Raw genomic sequence first — 26,830 nt, 5'->3', positions numbered from 1 at the left:
CGCCCTCAACGGGAACCGAACCTGGGTTTCTGTGGACCGCAGGCTGACGCTCTAACCACTGAGAAAAACTGGCCATGGTTCTGTTAAAATTTTTGTACCATAATGTTCTAGGATGGGTTACAATGGCTACTTTCATCACCAGATTACGGGAGAACATCTACAAAAAGAATGAGACTTACCTAGAAAAAGAAGCAAGGGCGGGAGAGGGAGGAAAAGAGAGAAATATAAATAACAAGAGACAGACAGACCTAGACTAACTGACTACATTTAAATCCTAGTCATTCCTAAAGCATGTTCTGCCCCCAACTTCCTAATCACATAAGCCAATAAATTCCCCTTTTCCTTTGTGCTAATTTGAGTTGAGTTTCTGTTGTTTGCAGTTGAAGGCATCTTGACTAGTAGAACTGGCTGTCCTGCATATGAAACTTGGGAGCTCTTTCTGAAGGTTTTATGAAAAATCATAACATAACTTTATTTATGCTGAGAGCACCAAGACTGCCACGTTGTGCCTCACTTAAGACATCAGATCAGACAGTTGTTCTACATGCTTAATGTATATTTACAAATGACTTGTGCTATGTCAGTATCATCTTGCTCAAAATCCGAAAGATGGTGGCAGGTAGGATTAGAGGGAGGGTGAGTGAGTGTGAGAGAGAGTGTGAGTGGATGTGAGTGTGAACAAGCAGCCTCGAGCAGTGCAGAAGCACAGAGCAGAAGGTTCCTGTGCTGTGGATGGGGAAGCAACCAGTTACTGCAGTAAGCAGCTCTTCAGGGCACTTCTCCTGCGTGGCTGGGAGGCCCCACCATTTTGGAAGATACCTGGTCTTTTCTGGGAGAAGGCAGCAGGAGCTGCTAGGGCCCAGCAACCTGACCCCACCAGTGCACCTTGTACCATCAGACCAGTGGACCCCACTGTGTCAACACAGAGCAGTGCACAGTAGCTGCACTGGCAAGGTGCCTGATGCAGAAGTCGCAAGTGGCTGGGAGCCTGGCACCATCCCCCCCAGCATCAGCCTGATCAGAGCCAAGACACACCCCCAGCAACAGAGGTTCGGGAGCAGACATCCATCCCCAGGCACCAGCAGCACAGATCGGCAGCTGAGACCCATCCCCAAAAGCATCAACAGAGGCTGAGCAGAGCTGAGCCCCACTAGGCAGCAGTGCTCCTCAGCCACCAGTGGTGGGACACACAGCTCCAGTGGGGCCCGCATACTAAAGCTGCCAGTGGCACTGTCTGGGAATGCGGCTTCAGCAGGGTCTGTGCAATACAATTACCTGCAGTACCAGTGGGGAGTGTGGCTTCAGTGGCCCCCACACAATTCAGCTACAGAGTGTACCAGGACAGACCAATACCAGCTGCCCATAGTCAATCTTCCAGGACCAACAGCAGGCAAGAGGCGCCATACACCAGAACAGTCTGGGAAGCACAGCAGGCTTATTTGATACACACTGACATGCCTACACATTCCAACATCCCTCACCAGGTCTAGAATTACCAGACAGCTAAAATGGAGAGACAAAGAAATAACACCCAAAGGAAAGAAAAGAAAAGGAGGAATCACCAGCAAAAGAACTACATGAGATGAAAGAAAGCAATTCATCAAATAAAGAATTCAAAACAATGATTCTAAGGGTGCTGAAAAAATTCAGTGAGAACTACAAGCAACTTAATGAGTATTCTAGAGAGCTCAGTGGGAACTACATCAGCTTAAAAAAAGAGGTGGAAGCTATGAATAAAAATCAAGAGGAAATAGAGAATGACATATCTGATATGAAAAATACATTGGAAGGATTCAATAGAATATTAGAAGAAGCTGAAGACTGAATCAGTGAGTTAGAAGACTAGGTAGAAAAAAATGCCCAAATAGAGCACAAATGGGAAAAAATTTTTAAAAACAGGAGGAGAGTTTAAGGAAGCTTTGGGACAATACAAAGTGTAACAACATTCGCATCATAGGGGTACCAGAAGGAGAATAATCAGAGAAAGGAATAGAGAAACTGTTTGAAGAAATAATGACAGTAAACTTCCCTAATTTGGTGAAAGAAAAGGTCACACAAGTCCAGGAAACACAGATTCCCAAGCAAGATGAACCCCAGAGGACCCACAGCTAGACACATCATAATAAAAATGGAAAAAAAAATTAAGACAAAGAAAGAATCTTAAAGGAAGCAAGAGAGAAACAGAAAGTTACCTACAAGGGAGCTCCCATTAGACTGTCAGCTAATTTCTCAATAGAAACACTGTAGACCAGAAGGGAGTGGCATGAAGTATATAAAGTAATTAAAGGCAAGGGTGTGAATCCAAGACTACTCTATCCAGTAAGGTTATCATTCAAAATTGAAGATGAAATAAAGAGCTTCACAGACAAGAAAAAAGCTAAAGGTAATTTACTACCACCAAACCAGCACTGCAAGAAATGCTAAAGGGACTGCTGTAAGAAGAAATAGAGAAAGAGAGAGAGAGAGAGAGAGGAACGCAGGCATAAAATTAAAATGACAACTAATAAGAATCTATCAATAATAACCTTAAATGTAAATGGCTTAAATGTTCCAATCAAGAAACATAGGGTAGCTGATTGGATAAGAAAACATGACCTATACATATGCTGTCGTCAAGAGACCCACCTCACAACAAAAGACTCACAGGATGAAAATGTAGGGATGGAAAAAAATTTTCGAGGCAAATGAAAATGAAATAAAAGTTGGTGTAGCAATACTCATATCTGATAAGATAGATGTCAAAATGAGAGTCATAATAAAAGACAAAGAAGGTCACTACATAATATTAAAAAGAACAATCCAACAAGAGGATATAACTATGGTAAATATATATGCACCAAACACAGGAGTACCAAAGTATGTTAAGAAATCTCCGGAGGACTTCAAAGGACAGATCAACAGCAATACAATCATAGTGGGTAAATTTACACCCTACTGACACCACTGGATAGATCTTCTAGACAAAAAATTAACAGGGCCACACAATCCTTAAATGACCAAATAGACTGGCTAGACTTAATTTATATTTACAAAACATTTCATGCCAAAGCTGCAGAATATATTTTCTTCTCAAGTGCACATGGGACATTCTCAAAGATAGACCACATGTTAGGACACAAAGTAAATTTCCACAAATTCAAGAAGATTGAAATCATATCAAGCATCTTCTCAGATCACAATGGCATAAAACTAGAAATCAATTACAACAAAAACATTCAAACACATGGAGGCTAAATAGCATATTATTAAACAACAAATGGGTTACCAAAGAGATCAAGGAAGAAATTAAAAACTTCCTGGAAACCAATGAAAACAAACACACAGCAACACAAAATCTATGGGACACAGCTAAAGCAGTCCTGAGAGGGAAGTTCATAGCACTACAGGCCTACCTCAATCTAATTGACTATCTAACCCTACATCCCAAAGAACTAGAAAGTAAACAAAGAGAAAAACTGAGAGCATGAAGTAGGAAAGAAATAGTGAAGGTCAGAGCAGAAATAAACGACATAGAAACTAAAAAAAAACAAACAAAAAAAAACAATTATAAAGATCAATGAAACAAGAGCTGGTTCTTTAAAAAGATAAACAAGATTGATGGACCCTTAGCTACACTCACTAAGAAACAAAGAGAGAGGACCAAAAATAAACAAAATCAGAAATGAAAGAAGAGAGGTAACAACTGACACTACAGAAATACAAAGGATCATTAAAACATACTATGAATAATTATACACCAACTAATCGGACAATCTAGGCAAAATGGACAAATTTCTGGAAACAAAGTCTCCCAAAACTGAACTGGGAAGAGATAGAAAACTTGAATAGACCAATAAAAACTAAGAAAATTGAAGATGTAATCAAGAAACTTCCAGGAAACAGAAGCCAGGCCTGGATGGCTTTACGGGGGAGTTTTATCGAACATTCAAAGAAGATCTAACACCTATTCTCTTCAAATTATTCCAAAAAATCCAAGAAGTCAGAACACTTCCAAACTCATTTTATGAGGCTAACATAATTCTAATTCCAACACCAGATAAAGACACTACAAAGAAAAAAAAAACTACAAGCCAACATCCCTGATGAACACAGATGTGCCAAAATCCTTAACAAAATATTAGCAAATCGGATCCAGCAATACATCAAAAAAATTATTCATCATGATTAAGTGAGATTCATTCCAGGGATGCAATGATGGGTACACTATCCATAAATCAATAAATCACACACCACATTAACAAAATGAAAGGGGAGGAGGATGTCAATAGAGAAAAAAGGAAAAACATCTGTAAAAAAAATAATTAATTAAAAAAACAAAACAAAAAACAGAAAAAACCATGTAATTATATATGCTGAAAAAGCATAATTAATTAAAAAAACAAAACAAAAAAAAAACAGAAAAAACCATGTAATTATATATGCTGAAAAAGCATTTGACTAAATCCAGGACTCATTCTTAATAAAAATGCTCAGCAATATGGGAATAGAGGAATCATATCTTGATATAATAAAGGCAATATATAAAAAACATACAGCTAACTTTATACTTAATGGGCAAAAACTACAAACATTTTCCTTAAGAACAGGAACAAGACAGGAATGCCCACTTTCACCACTCTTATTCAATATAGTACTAGAAGTCTTAGCCACATCAATTAGACATGAAGAAAAAATAAAAGGGATCCAAACTGGAAAGGAGGAAGTGAAACTGTCATTATTTGCAGATGACATGATATTATACATAGAAAACCCTAAAGACTCCATCAAAAATCTACTAGATTTAATAAATGAGTTTGGCAAAGTAGTAGGATAAAAAATTAATGTCAAGAAAGTGATGGCAGTCATGTACACCAACAACAAAATAAAAGAGACACTAAAAAAGCTACGCCATTTACCACTGTGGCAAAAAAAAATTAAGATACCTAGGAATAAACTTAACCAAAAGAGTAAAAGTCCTCTTTGCATAAAACTACAGGTCACTAAAAAAAAAAAAAAAAAAATAGAAGAAGATATAAAAAAGTAGAAGCATATACTTTGTTCGTGGATTGGAAGAATTAACATCATTAAAATGTCCATACTACCCAAAGCAATCTATAATTCTATGCAATCCCCATCAAAATACCAATGACATATTTCACAGAACTAGAACACATACTCCAAAAGTTTATATGGAACCAAAAAAGACCCTGAATAACTACAGCAATCTTGAAAAAGGAGAAGTATAAAAATCTCAATACCAGACATCAGGTTATACTACAGAGCCATTGTAATCAAAAGAGCCTGGAAGTGGCACATGAACAGGCATAAAGATTAATGGAACAGAATAGAAAACCCAGAAATTGACCCAAGATATTATGCTCAGTTAATATTTGACAAAGGTGGCAAAAGCATACGGTGGAGTCAAGACAGTCTCTTCAATAGATGGTGTTTTGGAAAATTGGACAGCTGCATGCAAAAAAAAATAAAGCTAGACTACAAACCTACACCGTACAGAAGAACAAACTCAAAATGGATAAAAGACTTAAATGTAACTCGTGAATTCATAGAAATCCTAGAAGAAAATGTAGGCAACAAAATTTCAGAGATCATACTCAGTAGAATTTTCATTGCTACAATACATAAGGCAAAAGAAACAAAGGAAAAAATGAACACATGGTACTACATCAAACTTAAAAGCTTTTTCACAGCAAAAGAAACAATCATCAAAATGAAAAGGTAACCCACCTTATGGGAGACCATAATTGCCAATGATGCATCAGATAAGGGATTAATTTCCAAAGTATATAGAGTACTCATACAACTCAACAAAAGGAATACAAAGAACCCAATTAAAAAATGGGCAGAGGACTTAAATAGACCCCTCTCCTAACAGGACAACAAATGGCCAAGAGACATATGAAAAAATGCTCAACATCACTAATCATCAGAGAGATGCAAATTAAAACAACAATGAGGTATCACTTCACACTGTCAGAATGGCTGCCATCAACAAATCATCAAACAAGTATTGGCGAGGGTGTGGAGAAAAGGGGACTCTAGTACATTGCTGGTGAAAATGCAGCCTGATGCAGACGTTATGAAAAATACTATGGTGTTACTTCAAAACATTAAAAGTTGAACTGTCATTTGACCCAGTGATCCCAGTTCTATGAATATACCCTAAGAAGCCTGAAACACCAATCAGAACGAATATATGTACCCCTATGTTCAGAGCACTACTATTTACAATAGCTAAGATCTGGCAACAACCCAAGTGTCCATCAGTAGACAAGTGGATGAAAAAGGTGCGGTACATTTCACAATGGAATACTATGCAGCTATAAAAAAGAAAGATCTCTTATTCTTTGAGATGACATGGAGGGACCTGGAGAGGATTATGCTAAGTGAAACAGGCCAAGCAGAGAAAGACAAGAAGACATGATCTCATTTATTTGTAGAATATAATGAACTAAACAAACTGATGAACAAAACTGACCCAGAAACATAAAGGTGGGGTTCAGACTGACAAACCCCAGAAGAGAGGGTGTTGGGGGAGCAGAGATAAACCATAGAACTTATATGCATGTATGCATAACCAATGGACATAGACAACAAAGCTGGGGATGGGGTGGTGAGGATGGGGAGGAATGTTTCAATGGGGGGAAAAGGAGAAACATCCGTAACAAAAGCAAATTAATGAAAATAATTAAAATAAAATAAAATTAAGTTTGCTATAATAAAAAAAAGATCAAATTGAAAATTTGTACAGATTAAATGCAGTCTTAACCATTATAGTCTTGTCATTTAACTATAGAGTTTGAAGTAAAACTTAATGTGTGTGATTTGAGCATAATCCTACTGATAGGTCAAAAGCTAATATAGTCTGAAACAGGGTGTAAGATATTGCAGGGACTTAACTTTTTCCAAATCTTAGAGGGCATGAGGATTGACGACTAATACATTTTTCAACTTCTCTGAATGCTGGAAGTATGTGAAAAGAAATGGAAAACTATTATTATTTTATATTTTTAAGCCCCAGTTCTCCATGCTCCTCCATTTTAATTTAAAGGGTTATTTTTATTCATTTTTTCCCAGGGATTTTTTTTGGTATCTAGGTAAAAGTGAGAAATTCTGCAAACCATTATCAGATGTTCAGTGTGTATCTCTTGGGCCTGGATTTCCACTATGTTAGTGAGTGTAGAAAAATACTGTGTTGTTAATGGATAAAATTTTTTTTTACAATTTTTTAAATTAATTTGTTTTTGTTACAGATGGTTCTCCTTTTCCCCCAATTGATACCCTCCTCTCCATCCTCCCCGCCCCATCCCCAGCTTTATTGCCTATGTCCATTGGTCATGCATACATGCTGTGGTTTATGTATGCTATGAATTTGTTGGTTTGAAACGTTGCAAATTTTTCATGATGTTTATATACCTCACCTGAAGAACCTTTGAGAGTGTATATATGACATTTTAAAATATATTAAGTTGCTTTAAAACAATATATATAGCTATAAAAGTTGGAGTTATATTAACTTTGAATATGTACCAAGACTCCTAAATATTGAAATCATGTGGACTATTTGTGCTTCTGTGCTTTATTTTCCTTTTAGGTCATGTAGGAAACTCTTCTTGTTATTGGTGAAGGGGCCCTCACTGAAATCCAAGGTTAGAAGGATTTCCTTTGTTGTTTCAGATTTTCTTGTTTGGTTTTGAGGGATGGGGTGTGGAGCTACAGGATGTGTGGGAGGGATTTATCTAACATTGACATCTATTCCATGAGCTTTTTCTAGGCACTTATTTAATTGCAGCATATTAAACTTTTTTGATATTAAAAAAAGTAATTTAAAATGTTAAACTATCAAGAGCAGTAGATGAGTTTTAAATTATTGTGGTTGTATTTCACACTAGTGTATTACACATAGAGAAGAAAAATACTGAAAATACTATACATGTTTCTTTATTGGTTACAGAGTGAAAATTGGATTATAGCCAATGTGATAATAATCCGAACTAATTTATAGTTTACATGGTGTGTGATTAGAAGCCTGGTTCTAGCTCACTATGTGGAGAGCAGTTATATCCTGAGCTACATTATGAGGGTTATCTGCTGTCACTCTTTCATCTCAAACTAGAAAGTAAATGAGACTAGAACTTTGCTCCCCACTGGAAGCCACTGGACAGGTCTGTGAGTCATAGTGTGATTTATGAATAAATTATATTATCTTGGTAATGCTCACTAATTATACCCATATCTCACCATTGACTATTTTGCTTACCTAGTTACTACTGTGCTTTTCCATTATGTCAGACTATGGAGTGTGGTTTGGGTTCAAACATGAACAAGAATGATAGCTTAGATTGAGTTCAAGTCTTCTTTTTCATAACTGTTTTTACCAAAACAAGAAAAACACAGTGCTAATTGGCTATGATTCTCTATTCTGCCCATGTTTATCATGGAAACATAGCTGAGGTTGGTGGTCTTAGCTGTGTAGGTAGAGTAAAATGCCCTCTAGAGCAGAGAAGCAGACTCTGCCATGTTTCCACCCCAAAACCACTTAAGTAACTATACAAAGTAATAATTCTGTTACTCAGAACTAAAAGGAGATTCTAGGTCTTGAAATTCTTTTTGTGCTTAAATTGGAATAATTATCCCTTAAGTGCGGCTGCACTGCAGAAGCCAGGAATTTCCCATATAAGTCCACTTGGAAACTCTTTATGGGTGGCCCCAGGCAGGACCTGTCATAACCATTCACGACAGGCATGTAGTGGTGTCAAGCAGGAGCTTGGTTTGGCTCCTCTCAACTAATTAATCTCCACCCAAGCACATTCTGTGCTTGACAGTGTCTGACATCCAGTTGTTGCCAAATGTGGCAATCCCTCCAGAGATCTCTTCTTATGAAGGACATGTTTCCTCAACTGCATTAGGTTCTGAATGTCTTCATTATATTCTGGCATTTGTCTGGGTAAACTGGTAGCTCACTTCCATGCAAAAGTAGGCTGGTCTTTTATTGGGCATGGAAGACCTTGGTCACCCCTTCAACATCCTTTTGGCTTCAACCAGTGTTGTAGAGGCTTTGACTCTATCTTTGGGGAGTTGCAACTGGTCAGTATTGGACAGCACTACAATTTAGATTTATTGCCATTTTTCTTTTTTCTTTTTTTTTGCCTTGAGGCCTCTCTGATGTTGCAGCATGATAATATCTGGAAATGGCTCTTCCCTCCCATATGTTTAACCTGGAAATGCAAGACATGCCTGAGGCCATTAGCAGACAGGGATCATTAATAAATGCTTCCCTCTTTGAATTTCTGGATAGACGGTCTGGGTTACATTCATGAGGATCTTCAGAAGGTTTTGGTAGGCTCAAACACCAATTGCGTATAGTTAATAGCACTTCATTCGGCTTACCCTCAGTCCCTGTTTCACTTGCCCTGCCTTGCACTTCTGATTCCTGAGGTCCTGTAGCAATTCTTTGTCTCAAACTCCACTTTCAAGGAAAGCCAAGCTAAGATACAAGGATCTAAACTGGGCTCTTTAAGTCTCATGCTAAGATGTCAATGTTGCTACCTCTGTATCATCTATTATCTGGAGAGTAAGAAATTTCTTTCAGTCTCATTGGGTTGTCGGCCATAGATCACTTGTGAAACTCTTCTGAAAGAAATAATATATGAGAGATGGTTGAGAGAAAATAACCTTGACAGGGAAAAACCAAGGGGCATTATGACTGTATCAGAATCCTGAGGGAAAACAGATGGCGCACCCACATCAGAATAATTCATGGAAGTCTTATAGACAAGAGACTCATTCCAAAGTTGTGGGTAGGGTGCAGAGAAACAGCAGAAACCCAGGGTTAGCAGATGACAGTACCGTTAGAATGGAATTGCCCAATAAAATACAGGATGTCCTGCTAAATTGGAATTTCATGTAAGCAACAAATAATCTCTTAGTATAAGTATGATCCTAAATATTGCATGAGACATAGTTATATTTAAAAGTTCATTGTTTATCTAAAATTCAAATATAACCGATCATCTTATATTTGTCTTTTCTAAAAGTGGCATCGTTTTCTTAGACTCAAAGGGGAGTGAGAAGATTAGAGAACATGTAAGGAGACATTTGTGTAAAACAGGCTCTTCTGGGAGGAGAAGTAAACTTGGACCTAGAAATGCAGGCAATTTAAGGCGATCTCACAGGAAGGGAACTGGAGAATACTGTAACCTCAGTCTCCCCTCTTCCTCTGATCTTTGGCCAGGGCTTACCACTGGCTGAACCCAACCAGAAAACAGAGGGCAGGGTAGCCTGTGGACAGGGACCATCAGGTCAGCCTCTGTGGGCATGGGCAAGGTGGAGAGAGTGGCAAGGGCAGCAAGGACAACTGGAGCGGAATTTGGGGGAAACCCAGCACAGCAGCCATTCCTCTTTCTGCTCTAAGTGGAGCTTCTCTAAGTATTAGCTCTGATCCAAGTGAAATCACAAAAGGCCACATCTCTAGATGGGAACCAGGCTGTTTGACTAATTATCATTCTCTTGCCCACTACTCTTTTCTCTCCCCTGGTCTCAAAGTTTCTAAAATTTTGTTAATTTCATGCATTTTACTGTAAAAAATGTCTTAATTCTTTTGGGGGTATGGAGAATGTGGGTATGAATAATATAAAAATAGTTTCTTCACTCCGGGAGATCTTCTGTAGCAAAGACTCTTCCCAGTGTCACAACAGTACAGGTTCTATTCCCTCTTAATTCTTTAATTTTAATCCTTTTACTACCTGTGGATTTTGCTTGTGGGTCTTATGTAGTAGCAGGTCCTTAACATGTATAAATGATACACTGAGACACATTTGAAAATCATCATGTTAGAAACAACCTCTATAATCTATAGCTCCACCCGCATGGGGCGTATGGTTGGTATATTTATGCCATTGTTCAGAGCTATTGCCCAAAATGTTGATTTTCTAGTAGGACACTTTATTTCATTCCATTATTAAATTTCTTAATGTTTTCTTAATTCTGTCACTAGCACTGGCATCTGGCTTTTTCTTTTTAGAGTTGTTTTCACAAAGAAACATTGTTTTAGTCATACCATAAGTGAGTTACTGTGTGAGCAGAGGACAGCAAAGCAGTACCAAGAGGCAGATGCCAGCAACCCCAACTAGCTAAATGACTCTCCTCAGATGGCGTGATTCAAATTCACGCTTCTGAACGTTTAAAAAAATAAAAACATGCTAAGGAACTTCCCGGGTCAGTTTCGAATGGTAGAAACCGTCAGATACTCAAATGTGACTGATCCTTAATAAGAGCAATAGTCTATCTATGTGGTGTGCATACTATGTACAAGCCCCTAGTCTAAGCACTTTGCATGTATCATCAATTTAACGCTCACAACAACCCTAAGAGTTAGGTGCTATTATTTTCCTCATGTGGAAACCAAGATTTTGAGAGCTTAAATAATTTTGTAAAGGTCCACAGCCAGTATGTTAAATAACAAAGCTCTTTATTTTTATTTTTTCACATAAAGAAGTCCAGCAGGAGGCAGATCAGAACTGATATGGTAGCTTGTCAGTGATTTTAGGGACTCCAGTTCTAAATTTATGTACATGATTTGAGTACTTCTATACTCATGCTCACCACATGGTCTAAAATAGCTGCTGGGAGGCCAGCCATCACACACATACATTGTAATCTAGAAGCAGGACAAAAGGTAGAATGGCAAAAAATAAGCCATCTAACCTACTTTTATCCTGGCTAAAATTTAATCCCAGGCCACAGTCTAGTTCCATGGCTTCACCTAGCCACTAGGGTGGCTCTAGGAAATAGTCTTTTATTCTAGATAGCAATAAGCTCAGATAAAAATTTGTGGTGTTATATACAAGGAGAAACAGCAGAATAAATATAGGGTTGGGCAACTACCATTTCTTGTTATGGTGGTTGGCTGGGTTGGAACCTGCATGGTCTGAATCTAGAGAAGCGCCCACTCTTTAGTAACTAAACCACAGTTACCCTTGGTGCTATTTTATAATATGCAAAAGTAAAGTCTCTTCCTTGCTTTCAGTGTTTCAGATACTAGAGAGGGTAAGGGCTTCAATAAAGGCTAATGTCTTTGCAGGATAGGAGTTCTGACAGATGACCGGTGAGGGTGTGGGGTAGGGGCTGGGGTAATAAGGTGAGAGCCCAAGCATGTGATTCAACCACAGACCTAAAAGAGTTGCCTGGATATGTTTTTGCAAAATAAAACCTTAAATTTCAGACCCATTGGACCTTAAAGAAACCAAACACATGAAGGCCTATCATTGTTTCATCTTCATTTATATTAATCATTTTCTTAAAGAAACTAATTCTCAAAAGAAAACATGTAGAAATTTCACAAAACCCATGCTGGTAATGGTAATAAAAATTCTATCAGCAAAAGCATGTTTGATTAATCATATATATGCATGATTTTTCTCTTATACCATCTGTTTAGAAGATGAAAAATGTATTCTACTAGTAGTTTGGCATAAAGTATATTTATAGAAAGAATTTATTTATAGTCTGCCAGTGAATTCTGAGCCTGCCATGACATAGCTTTCAGAACTAGGTATGCTGAAATGTTCAAATATTAATGACAACAACATCCTTATCCTTAAAACATGAAAGTTAAAATGTTTTCATACTCAGTTCATATTTTGGAGTCTGTGGCTGCAGACTGAACAATCTATTTGGAACTGAGTTTTAAAAATACTAAAATAGAATTCTCTTGCCTTGGTTAATCTCTGATGGATGATATCTAAGTGATTCTAGTTAGCCAGTTCCATTTTCTGGCTATTCAGCTTTAAGAAACACAAAGCTTATCTCTATAAACATTTCCACAGAATGCAGTACATGTAATCACTAAATTTTAGTGATGAAGAAACCACATTATAGAAACTCCTAAGTAATTAACACAATGGTGAAAATTCTACAGGGTAGAATTGAGACATTGGATCTTTGACTTGAACATATTAAAAGCAGAGAGATGATTAAAGAATAACACTAGATCATTAAAAAAATAAATAAACATGCCCTAACCCATTGTCACATTCTTATTCATGCACATATTGCCTAAATTAAAATTTCAATTGCACTTGATGGTATTTTAAATCCCAAGGATGCCTGCCTAAGTTAATGAGCCACTTGAGGCAAAAGAAAACCCTGTTGCTTTTGTGGGTTTTATGAGAAACAGATGGGGTAGTTAGACTCTGGGGATGATTCTGGAAGATGGTTGTCCCGATCTTCTTGGCTACCTGCCTCAGGTGTCACTGATACATCACAAAACTTTTCCCATGTATCTTTTTTTATTGGTCTCTACTGTTTTGAAATACTGTTACACTAACCCACAGGATCAGTCAGATTTTTAGTAGACTAATCCATATTGAGAAGGGAGAGGTTAAGTGTAGAAAAATTGGACATTTCTTGTCAACAAAGTTTGTTTTTTTTGTTTTTTTCTGTAACCTTTCAAGCAATAAGCCCAATGGACAAAGATACACTCACAAATAACAATTGGAGAGACATAGGCTTTATGCTGTACCCAAACCCAACCATTCTTGAATTCTAGAATATTTAAGGCAGATCCATGTGGGCTTCTGGAAATTTTTTTTTTTGCCTCATTTAAAAGGGAAAAAAAATATTTTATTAATAGAAAGTCATTAAGAATTATGAATGGCAGTAGTGAAAAAATTAACATCCTGCGACATTTGCACATAGAAACTAACAGGCACAATTCTCCAGGTGTTTGTCAGTACTGGTGGGAAAGGACATTGGGACACATTCAAAGAGGTGTTCCTTCTGGCCCCGTGAGATAGAAGAGAGACAAGCACAGAGCACATGGCATAGAAAATGGCATAGAAAATGTCAAAGACTCGTCTAAGTATTCTCAGTAGCAGAACATCAGAATCCATGTTGAGCCAGGTCTTACCAGGAGGAGAGACTTGATGTGGTGAAAACTGCAGAAAACATTTCAGTCCTCTTGTTTAACCTTGCCTGACTGAAAAGGACAAACATCCTGTCCCTGAAGTCCTCTGCAGGGCCCTTCCCTGGCAAAAACCTTCCCCTGCTTGAGCAATGTGCCCAGGAGGTCACCTAAGCTTAGTTCTTGGTTTCAGGTACTGAGACATTAGCAAAAGTGTCAAAGATGAAATAATCACTAGTGATAGTGACAGGTATCTATTGACTACAGTCACATCTCAGGCCCTAGGCTTAGCATTTTATAACTGTTATCTTCTTTAATTCTCACAACCACTCTACAAGGGATGTTTTAGGGGAATTTTCAGTCAAAAATAGGGGCAGGCGTCTTTCAGGTCCCAAGTTGATAAGGAAGTTCTTTTTACATGACAGTGAGCAGGAGGTTCAGAACTGTGAGACAGATAACAGAGTCAAAGGGCAGTAGATGCTCTTATTTTTTTATTTTTTGGTTTGTTTTCCAGCAGAGTTCTTTTACTTTGACTCAAGATCCTTAAATAAGAATCAGAAAGTACAAGACTTGGTTTTTTCAGCGTTCTGATGCTGAGATCTCTCTTTTTAACTGATAAAGGTTTTCAAAGTTCTGAACAGTGACAAAAGTCTGTCCCTGCCTCCTCTCCCATCGAACACCCATTCTCTCTGGGATTGATCAGGCAAAAACAGTGTTTGCTTATGAAGAAGCAGCATGGATACTACATGCTGGAGGTGGCTTGCTTCCTTCTGGCATCTAAGAAGACTGACGTCGATGGAGTCAAGCTGCAACTTCTCATGTGGACTACCAAGAGGCTGCTCCAGGGTAGCAAGGTGCCAAACAGGAGAATTGTCTCATGAAAACATAGCTAAAAGTGTGCAGTGTCACTCTAGGCTCTCCTTTATTTCCCCAATTTTAACTTAGTATATTGTTTTGTTGGAATGGAATGGTGTAAGGTCTCCTTTTCTCAAGACAGTTTTGTATATTTGATACGTTTGAAGATTTAGGAAAGACTGTCACTTAGCAAATGGTCAAAAAGTAGTCCTGGCTAAGATTCATAGGATTTACCCAAGTTCTCCTAGCTCAGGAAGATGTTCCCACCATCCCTGTTTTATACCCGGGGAGATGAGGCCCAGAGAGGGTAGGTAACTTGACTGAGTTTACATAATTAGAAAGTGGCAGAGGAGGGAATTAGAACTCAGATTATGTAGTTTTAAAACTGGTTCTCTGATCTACTAGAGTATACTGTCTCTTGGAAGCCAACATGTTTGCATATTTATCTTGACTAATTGCAAGATGATTATAAATCAGACAGGTGGCTTCTAAATCTGTGATTGTGCTAAGGGTCCATTGCAAACTTCATCCTGCAATTTTAGATCAGAACCTTTGGGAATTTGTTGCTGACACTCTCATTGGAATGAATCTGGTAAAATGCTCCAAAAATCTCTTCAAGTTTCTGTGATTGTTCATTAGTCAATTAATTTTCTTTCAAGGAAACTCTTAGAAGGATTTTTTAATCTGGGGGTTAAGGGTGGAGATGTTAAATAAACATATTACTTGCCCTAAGTAAAAATATTTTTAAAGTCCACATTCCTGGAATCAGAATTAGGCAAAAAACTGGACTGAGTTTGAAGGATTGTAGGACAAATAATTAGGAACTTGGCAGAAGTAAACAGCAAAGATAGAATAAAATTACTGAATGAGCACAGTTAGGTTAAGCCAGAAGTGGGAAATGAGGGCAGCATAGAAGGAGCTTTTTGAGATTTGTGATCCTCAAATACAACTAGAAGGGATTGGATGGCAAATATTATGTCACAATGACAGTGTGAATTTAATAATCAAAAATCATTTTTGACTGTGAGCTATATGAAAGCAAGGGAGGCAGCACTTCATTAAAATGGCATTACCTTGGAAAACACTGTCAATAAAAATCAGGAGCAAAGCAGACTATACTTATATAATCAAGATATATAAGTTCGTGGTAGAAAAAATGCAAAAAGTTCATTGGACACATCCTAGACTGACCCCAATTATCCTTTGAGATGGACCAGACTTGTTTGAAGCACAGAACTACCTAAATATTCTTCTCCTAGTTTTTATTTGCTTCCTTCAACTTTCTGTTCCTTCATCCTAAAGAGGGCACCAACACCCCATCCCTAGAAAGGGTGCTTCTGTGTATGGGTTTCACACTGAATGTTGACAACATCTCTCTACAGGAAAGAACCCGGTTATAGACCAATAAACCAATAACGAGACTTCCTATTTTAGTTTCAAATATCTCTAAAAACACATTGCATTTTGTTTAAACCCAGATTGATCATTAAAAAGAAAAAAGTCAGGCATATTTGGGGAAAAAACACCAACTGTGAAACTGGGTTCATGGTCTCAAAATGGAAGAGACAAAGATCAGCTGAACTCCAACAATCATACATGATTGTACATTCATGCTTGCAGGATATTTTTCTTAAGTCTTGGTGGGAGCATGAAAAGAGACCTTATTTTGTATGTGGAACTTGTATACAAACCAGCAAGCACAGATGAGTGACAGACAGTCTTTGTTAAAGCACAGGCAGTAGACATGCCAGAAGTATTCTGAAGAAAGCGCAATGGTCCTCTGTTGAACATATCACACTTACTTTTATTTGGTCAAGGAATACTATACACAGAAGATATATCAGCATTGAGGACTTGCTGTGTTCTTTCAACATTTGCTTTCATATGTAATAACATGCTTTGTTTCTCTTAATCTTTATTATTAAATCTATGCCTGGGTGGTAAAGCCCATAAATAGCAGAGTATTGTGCTATATTTTCTAGACTTACTTGAGTAATATGAAGCACAGTTGCCTATAGTTTTTGTAAAATTAACAATAATTTAAATCTAACATTTAATGATACATATAATTGTTGTTGTGCTACAAGATTATGAGGTATAAATGGTAATCAGTTTACATAATTAATATTATTTTACCCAGAAGAACCAGATTTTGGCGTTTTATTCCTCATTCCACTTTGCTTCTGGTAATTGATATAAATTCAGTAACAAATGCTGTCATATTTCTCTAAAATCGTGTTCTCCAAATCCCCCCTTTTGCCTTTTCCTCTTCTATTCATTTTTTCTTTGCCATAATAACCACTGTAGCCATCGTTGTTACCATTGTCATCTCCCGCTGCACGTTGATATACTCTGATACCCACGTATATTGAAAGAACAAGGCTTCGGCTCTAATTCCCAACACTGGGAATCTTTGGCCCCAATCCTCCATCTTCCTGTGCCCAGGGGTGAGGTTCTCTGGGGCTTTGCTTTGTCTGCCAGTACTTAATGTTGGAGATAAACTGTATTAATCTGCTAGGACTGCTGTAATAAATCATCACAAACTTAGTGGCTTACAACATAAAGTTACTCTCTTACTGTTCTGGAGGCCAGAAGTCTGAGATCAGAGTGTCAGCAGGGCCCTACTCTCTCTGGAGGCTCTAGGGGAGGATCCGCCTTGGCACTCTTCAAGCTGATTCCAGTTGCTGGCAATTCTTGGCGCCCTTGACAAGCATTTTCTATTGTCGCATGGTGCTCTCCCTGTTGTCTGTGTGTCATATTTTTCTCTTTTTATGACACCAGTCATATTAAATTTAAAGCCCACTTTAATCCAGTGTGACCTCATCTTAACTTGAGTACATCAGCAAAGACCCTATTTCCAAATAAGTCACATTCATAGATTCTAGGTAGACATAAACTTTTGAGGGCTACTGTTTAACCCAGCACATACCTTATTTCACACCCTTCTGGAGGGGTCTTTGATCTGCTTTCTGCTCCTACTCTTCATTTGCTGCCATATTTTTACACCTAATAAATATTTAATTTAATGTTTATTGATTTAATAACTATTTGTTAAAAGAACAGTATTTCAGATGCATACTTTCTAGGGGGCTTGAAGCTGCAGTAGCTCTAAGGTCTGAGACTCTTGATTTCCTGTAAAGGAGAGTTGATAGTACCACTGAACGGGAAGAGGGAACCTAGGTCAGCGGCAAAGCCACAGAGAGTGGGGGAAGCACTGGGGGGCTGGGGAGGAACTGAGCAGCTGGCAGGGTTAGAGGAGAAAGTAGAAAGGGAAACAGTTGACTACAAGTGCTGGGTCACAGTTTGCTGTCCTGGAGCTGCACACAGAGTTGATGGGAAACATGTTCCAGGAGATAGCATGAGATAGAGATCTAAAACTAACTGTTATGTTCTGATCTACTTCCTATCCCTACTTTCCCACCAAGAAAACTGTCTACTAACTTGTTGCTGCTTTTAATGGGAAAGAACAAATACATCTCCAAAATCACCACATCAGTTGAATCTGGATAGAATTGGTAGAAGTGCATATGCTAATGGTGGTTCCTTTACTCCTTTACCTGGGAAGAAGATAAAAAGTGGGGTCTCTAGGAGAAACAGCAGACCCATGATGGAAAAAGAGAGAATGAAGAGGAAGCTGCGGGCTTCATTTGAGGTTTTGCTGAGAGGCTGGCCTGCTTATCTCCGTCTCTATAGGAACTTGTATAAAAGTGTTTCATATTAAGAGCAGCTGGGCTGACCTACATATCAGCAGGTGTTTCCTGTAAGAGAGCATTACAAGATAATTATTACCAAATCATATGCTTAGTGTAGTAAAATTCATAGGTGCTACATGGATGTCACAGAATAATTGTCACATTTATTTAAGAGCCACATTCATTCTGGTTGTCACAGAAGACCCTTCAAATGACCTGTATCAAGTGATAAAAAGAAAATCTTACTAAGTCATGTTTTATAGCCAGAGCAGAAATTTTAGCCAACTGGATGTTCTTGGCAGGGCTCAAGGTAACAGAGCTAGCTGAAGCCAGCTTGCATAGAATCAGAGGGTGTTAGACTGGAATAAGCCTGAGATTGCTCCTGATCCAATCACTTTTTATACTGGTGAGAAAACAGAGGCCTAGAGAGAAAAATGATTTGTTCAAAAGTCACACAAATGATTCAGGGCAAATCCAGGACTCAAACCCAGGTCTTCTAAGTCAAATGCTTCTTGTATTCCACTGCTGCAAAATTTCTACAGACACTTTAAGTTTATTCATCTACGGAGTACCATAATGATGGAGGCCTTTGTATGTTTTCAAGCAAAGGCAATATAGAACCCCAAAAGAAAATAAAAATTAAAAAATGTGTTTGTTGCCCTGGCCGGTTTGGCTCAGCTGTTAGAGCATTGGCCTGCGGTCTGTAGAGACCCGGGTTCATTTCCCGCTAAGGGCATGTACCTCGGTTGCAGTTTATTCCCGGCCCTGGTGGGGTCATGCGAGTGGCAGCCACTCGATGTGTTCCTTTCACGTCACTGTTTCTCTTTCTCTCTCTTCCGCTCTCTCCCTCCCACTCTACCTGAACAAACAAAAAAAGAATGTGTTTGTCATTGATTACATATTTACTGTGTACCAATTTTGTACAAGACTGCACCAGTGCTGAGCCATGATTTAAGCATCAGATCCAAAGACACATACTGCACCATGGAGTACCACAGTCTCAGTTTTGGCCAGCATTCTTGCTTTTAGCATCATTTTTCTAGGTCAACAAAGTATTTTCTACAAGTCCTATTGTCCTCAAACAAAATACTTCCATATTTGACAGTAGTGAGTGAGGAGAAGGCAGGAGTGATGGTGAGACTGTGAAGGCAAAGGTTGATATAAGAACATCAATATCGAGGATTCCAAAATGATGGTGGGATGAGTGGAAGTCACACAGACCATCTCCCAGGACCAAACTGGAATTACAACTAAAATAAAGATAAATTGTCAGGAAAAAAAACAACAGAAAAGCAGCTTGAGAGGACCATATAACTAGGGACATTAAGTCAAGACTGGTAGGTCTGTGGTGGCACAAGTGGGGGGCTGGGAGCCCACGAACAGCAGCTGTCTTAACTGTGAGCAGCACCCTCGGGGTTAAAATCCTAAGTTAGCTCCACAGCACAGAAGGCTGGGACAGAGCACTAAATTAGCTATAGCCACTCGCCTTGGGCTCTGGCAGAGGGAGACTGGAACTGTGTGGGGACACTCTGGATTTGAAGGGCACTCAGAGTTTTTGCTGAGTCGTGGCCATGCAGGACAGTGGCTATCTTGCTCCTTCCCAGAGCTCTGGGAAGAAGCAACAGCCCCTCCCTTGGAGATTCAACTCTACCCAGCTGGGCCAAAGAAATGCAAATTGAGGCTCAATAACAACCAGCATCTGCCGCACTATTGGGAAATCCTCATATGCTGAACATCTAAGGGAGTTTTTATTCAACTGAGAACCCAAGACTCTTCAATTTGCTGAGACTAATAGTCTCCAGGCAAAAAACTAGAGGATAACTGAACCTTTCCTGGGCTTGCAAATCTACCCAGGAAAGTAAGACTTGACAGTAGTGTTTAATGTGGGTCCTCCCATATTCATTCAAACCCAGTAGAGAAAGCAACAAACAGCAAAATGCCAATACTTGCAGGGAAAATTTGTCAGGCTCAAAAACCCATTGAGATAGCCAAATTGGTAAAACAAAGAAATAAATCAAATCCCAAATGAAGAACCTCTACCAGAGATGAGATCAATGAAATGCAGTTAAGCAAGTTATCAGAGGTAGAGTTCAGAGCCATGATCTTGAGGAAGCTTGACAGCATGAGTAAGGACATCAACACCATGAGTAAAGATATAGAAACAATAAAACAATAAAAATCAACCAACTGGAAATGATAAACCACCAAGAAGAAATGAAGAATGACATAGAAGAAAGAAAGAACACATTGGAAGGACTAAACAGCAGAGTAGAGGAAGCTGAGGACTGGATCAGTGAATTAGAGTACAGGGTAAAAAAATTAACCAATCAGAAACCAAAATGAAAAAACAATAAAAAAAAAGAAGACAGATTAAGAGAACTGTGGGACAACTGGAAACATAATAATATTCACATCATAGGAGTCCCCAAAGAAGAAGAAAATGAGCAAGGGTTAGAGAATATATTTGAAGAAATAGTGACAGAAAATGTCCTTAATTTGTATTAAGTTCAAGTTCAAGTTCAAGTTTAAGAAGCACAGAGAGCCCCAAGTAAACAGAACCCAATCAGGCCCACACCAAGACACATAGTAATTAAAATGCCAAATATTAAAGACAAAGAGAGAATCCTAAAGGCAGCAAGGGATAAACAACAGGTTACCTACAAAGGAACCCCCATAAGGCTCTCAGCTGACTTCTCAACAGAAACACTACAGGCCAGAAGGGAATGGCGTGAAGTAATCAAGGTCATGAAAAACAAGAATCTGAATCCAAGACTACTGTACCCAGCAAAGCTATCATTCAAAATAGAAGGTCAAATAAAGAGCTTCCCAGACAAAAAAAAAAAAAAGGGGGGGCTAAGGGAATATATTAACACCAAATCAGCACTGCAAGAAATGTTAAAAGGACTGCTGTAATTAGTAGAAGAAATAGGAAAAAATATATAGCCACTCTAAACAAAAATGGCATTAATAAGTATGTGTCAATAATCACCTTAAAAGTAAAAAGATACAGAGTAGCTGATTGGATAAGAAAGCATGACTCGGACACAGCTGTGCACAAGATAGGCATAGAGGATGTGAAAATGGAGGCAGAGTGAATGGAAGCTACACAGACTATCTCCCAGTACCAAATGGGAATTACAACTAAAATAAAGACAAATCCTCAATAAAAGCAACAGAAAAGCAGCAGGACAGGACCATATAACCAGGGACACTGGTAAGATCTGCAGAGGCACAAGAGAGTAGCAGGCTTGGAGCCCATGGACAGCAGCAGTCTTGGCTATGAGGAGTGCCCTTGAGGAATAAAGTCCAAGCCCCCTCCACAGTGCAGAGAGCTGGGACAGAGCGCTAAAATAGTCACAGCCACTCACCTGGGTGCTAGAGAGGAGGGAAGGCAGACTGGGCTGGAACTCTGTGGAGACACTCGGGATTTGGAGGGCACTCAGAATTTTTGCTGAGTTGTGGCCAGTGTGCTCCTTCCCAGAGCTGTGGGGAAAAGCAGCAGCTTCCCCCTCGAAGATTCAGCTTCTCCCAGGTGAAGCAAAGAAATGCAAATTGAGGCCCATTAACAACCAGCATCTATCCTACCCTCTGGAAATCATCTTATGCAGAACACCAGGGTTACATTCCAAGGCACTAAGTAACTGAGACTTCTAGCCTCCAGGAAAAAGCTAGAGGATAACTGAACCTTCCCTGGACTTGCAAATCTACCCAGGAAAGTAAGACTTGACAGTGGTGTTTAAAGTGGGGCTACTCAGGCTCATCCAAACCCAGTACAGGGAGCCACAAACAGCAGAACACCAACACCCACAGAAAAAATTTGGCATGCTCCAAAACCCACTGAGATAACCAAAATGGTGAAACAAAGAAACAAATCCCAAATGAAAGAACACTAGAACTCTACGGAAGATGAGATCAATGAAATGCAGTTAAGCAAATTATCAGACATAGAGTTCAGAGCCATGATTTTGAGGAACCTCAACAGCATAAGTAAGGACATCAGCACCATGAATAAAGATACAGAAACATTAAAAACCAACCAGGAGGAAATGAATATTGACATAGCAGAAATAAAGAACACATTGGAAAGACTAACCAGCAGAGTAGAGGAAGCTGAGGACTGGATCAGTGAATTAGAAGACAGGGTAGAATAAAATCAACCAATCAGAAAACCAAAAAGAAAAAACAATTAAAAAACAGGAAGATAGCTTAAGAGAACTGTGGGACAACTGGAAATGTAATAACATTCACATCATAGGAGTCCCCGAAGAGGAAGAAAATGGGCAAGGGTTAGAGAATATATTTGAAGAAAGAGTGACAGAAAACTTTCCTAATTTGGTGAAGGAAGAAGGCATTCAAGTTCAAGAAGCACAGAGAGCCCTAAGTAAGAAGAACCCAAACAGGCCCACACCAAGACACATAGTAACTAAAATGCCAAATATTAAAGACAAAGAGAGAATCCTAAAGGCAGCAAGGGATAAGCAACAGGTTACCTACAAAGGAACCCCCATAAGGCTCTCAGCTGACTTCTCAACAGAAACACTACAGGCCAGAAGGGAGTGGTATGAAGTAATCAAGGTTATGAAAAACAAAACTCTAAACTCAAGACTATTCTATACAGCAAGGCTATCATTCAAAATAGAAGGTCAAATGAAGAGCTTTCCAGACAAAAATGGCTAAGTGAATATATTAACACCAAACCAGCACTGCAAGATATGCTAAAAGGATTGCTGTAATTAGTAGAAGAAATAGGAAGAAAAATGGAACCACACTAAACAAAAATGGCAATAAATAAGTACATATCAATTATCACCTTAAATGTGAATGGATTGAATGCTCTGATAAAAAGACAGAGTAGCTGACTGGATAAGAAAGCATGGTTCACATATATGTTGTTTACAAGAGAACCACCTCAAAACAAAAGACTCATATAGGTTGAAAGAGAAGGGATCGGAAAAAATCTTCCAAGCAAACGGAAAGCAAAAAAAAAAAGCTGGAATAGCAATACTCATACCCAATAAAGTAGATTTCAAAATGAAGGTCACAAGTAGAGACAAAGAAGAACACTACATAATATTAAAAGGATCTATCCAACAGGAAGATATAATCTTGGTAAACATATATGCACCCAATATAGGAGCACCAACATATATTAAAAATCTTCTAGAGGACTTCAAAGGAGAAAGCAACAGCAATAAAATAGTAGCAGGGGACTTTAATACCCCATAGACATCTCTGGATATATCCTTTAGACAAAAACTTAACAAGGAAACACAGACTTTAAATGAAGCGGTAGATCAAATGGATTTAATAGATATCTACAGAGAATTACACCCCAAAACTGCAGAATTCACATTCTTCTCAAGTGCACATGGGACATTCTCAAAGATAGGCCACATGTTAGGGCACAAACTAAGTCTCTTCAAGTTCAAGAAGATTGAAATCATATCAAGCATCTTCTCAGATCACAATGGCATGAAACTAGAAATCAATTTCAAGAAAAACATACACAGACATTTGAACACATGAAGGCTAAATAGCATGTTATTAAACATTGAGTGGGTTACCATGGAGATCAAGGAAAAAATTAAAACCTTCCTGGAAGCCAATGAAAATGAACACACAACAACACAAAATCTATGGGATGCAGCAAAAGCAGTTCTGAGAGGGAAGTTCATAGCACCACAGGCCTACCTCAAGAAACAAGAAAAATTTCTAATTGACTATCTAACCTCACAACTTAAAGAACTGGAAAGCAAACAGAAAGAAAACTCCAGAGCAAGTAGAAGGAAGGAAATAGTAAAGATCAGAGTAGAAATAAATGACATGGAGACCAAAAAAACAATTCAAATGATCAATAAAACAAAGAGCTGGTTCTTTGAAAAGATGTACAAGATTAATGGACCCATAGCTAGACTCACCAAGAAACGAAGAGAGAGAACCCGAATACACAAAATCAGAAATGAAAGAGGAGAAGTAACAACTAACACTACAGAAATACAAAGTATCATTAACAAATACTATGAACAATTATATAGCAACAAATTATACAATCTAAGCAAAATGGACAAATTTCTAGAAACACATAGTGTCCCAAAACTGGATCAGGAAAAGATAGAAAACTTGAACAGACCAATAACAAGTAAGGAAAACGAAGATGCAATCAAGCTTCTCCCAGCAAACAAAAGCCCTGGCCCGGACGGCTTCATGGGGGAGTTTTGATGAATATTTAAAGACGAATTAACACCCATTCTTTTCAAACTATTCCAAAAAATTCAAGAAAAGGGAAGACTTTCAAACTTGTCTTGAGGCCAGCATAATTCTAATTCCAAAACCAGAAAAAGACACTACGAAGGAAGAAAACTACAGGCCAATTTCCCTGATGAACATAGATGCCAAAATCCTTAACAAAATACTAGCAAATCAGATCTAGCAATACATCAAAAAAAATTATTCACCATGACCAAGTGAGAATCATTCCAGGAATGCCAGGCTGGTACAATATTAGCTAATCAATAAGTGTAATACACCACACAAACAAAGTGAAAGATAAAAATCACATGATCATATCAATGGATGCTGAAAAAGCATTTGACAAAATTCAGCACCCATTTCTGATAAAAACACTCAGCAATGCGGGAAGAGAGGGATCATATCTCAACATAATAAAGGCCATATATGAAAGACCTACAGCCAACATCATACTCAATAAGCAAAAACTAAAAGCATTCCCCTTAAGAACAAGAACAAGACAAGAATGCCCACTTTCACCACTCTTATTCAACATAGTATTGGAAGTCTTAGCTGCAGCAATTAGACATGAAGAAAAAAATAACAGGGATCCAAATTGGAAAGGAGGAAGTGAAACTGTCATTACTTGCAGATGACATAATATTGTACATAAAAAACCCCAAAGACTCCATCAAAAATCTTCTAGAGTTAATAAATAAATTTGGCAAAGTAGCAGGATACAAAATTAATGTCAAGAAATTGACAGCATTTTTATACACCAATGATGAACTCACACAAAAAGAAACTAGAAAAACAATCCTTTTACCACCGTGGCAAAAAAATTAAGATACCTAGGAATAAACCTAACCAAATAAGTAAAGGACCTCTTCACAGAAAACTACAGGGTTTTGAAAAAAAAAATAGAGGAAGATATAAAAAAGTGGAAGCACATATTTTGTTTATGGATTGAAAGAATTAACATCATTAAAATGTCCATACTACCCAAAGCAATCTATAGATTCAATTCAATCCCCATCAAAATACCAATGACATATTTCACAGAGCTAGAACAAAGACTCTAAAACTTTATATGAAACCAAAAAAGACCCAGAATAGCCACAGCAATCTTGAAGAAAAAGAATAAAGTAGGAGGGATTACATGACCAGATATTAGGTTATACTACAAAGCCACTGTAATCAAAAGAGCCTGATACTGGCACAAGAACAGGCAGATAGATAAGTGGAACAGAACAGAGAACCCAGAAATTGACCCAGGACAATATGCTTAATAAATATTTGACAAAGGTGGCAAGAGCATACAGTGGAGTCAAGAGAGTCTTCAATAAATGGTGTTTGCAAAATTGGACAGCTACTTGCAAAAAAATGAAAGTAGACCACCAATTTGCACCATACACAGGAATAAACTCAAAATGGATAAAAGAGTTAAGTATATCTCGTGAATCCATAAAAATTCTAGAAGAAAATGTGGGCAACGAAATTTTAGACATCATATGCAGCAGAATTTTTACTGATATATCACCTAAGGCAAGAGAAACAAAGGAAAAATGAATGCCTGGGACTGCATCAAACTAAAATGCTCTGCACAGCAAAAGAAACAATCATCAAAATGGAAAGGGAACTCACCATATGAGAGACCATAATTGCCAATGATGCATCAGATAAGGGATTAATTTCCAATATATATAGAGTACTCATACAACTCAACAAAAGGAAGACAAAGAACCCAATTAAAAAATGTGTAGAGAACCTAAATAGACACCTCTCCAATCAGGACATACAAATGGCCAAGAGACATGAAAAAATGCTCAACATCACTAATCATCAGAGAGATGCAAATTAAAACAACTATGAGGTATCACTTTACACCTGTCAGAATGGCTGCCATCAACAAATCATCAAACAACAAGTGCTGGCGAGGGTGTGGAGAAAAGGGGACTCTAGTATACTGCTGATGGGAATACAGACTGGTGTAGCCACTATGGAAAACACTATGGTGTTACTTCAAATAATTAAAGATTGAACTGCCATTTGACCCAGTGATCCCAGTTCTAGGAATATACCCTAAGAAGCCTGAAACACCAATCAGAAAGAATATATGTACCCCTATGTTTACAGTAGCATTATTTACAAGAAG

The sequence above is a fragment of the Molossus molossus genome, unplaced genomic scaffold (genome assembly GCF_014108415.1).
Source record: "Molossus molossus isolate mMolMol1 unplaced genomic scaffold, mMolMol1.p scaffold_m16_p_11, whole genome shotgun sequence".
In the NCBI taxonomy this organism is placed as follows: Eukaryota; Metazoa; Chordata; class Mammalia; order Chiroptera; family Molossidae; genus Molossus; species Molossus molossus.
Note: the sequence above shows the minus strand (reverse complement) of the source record.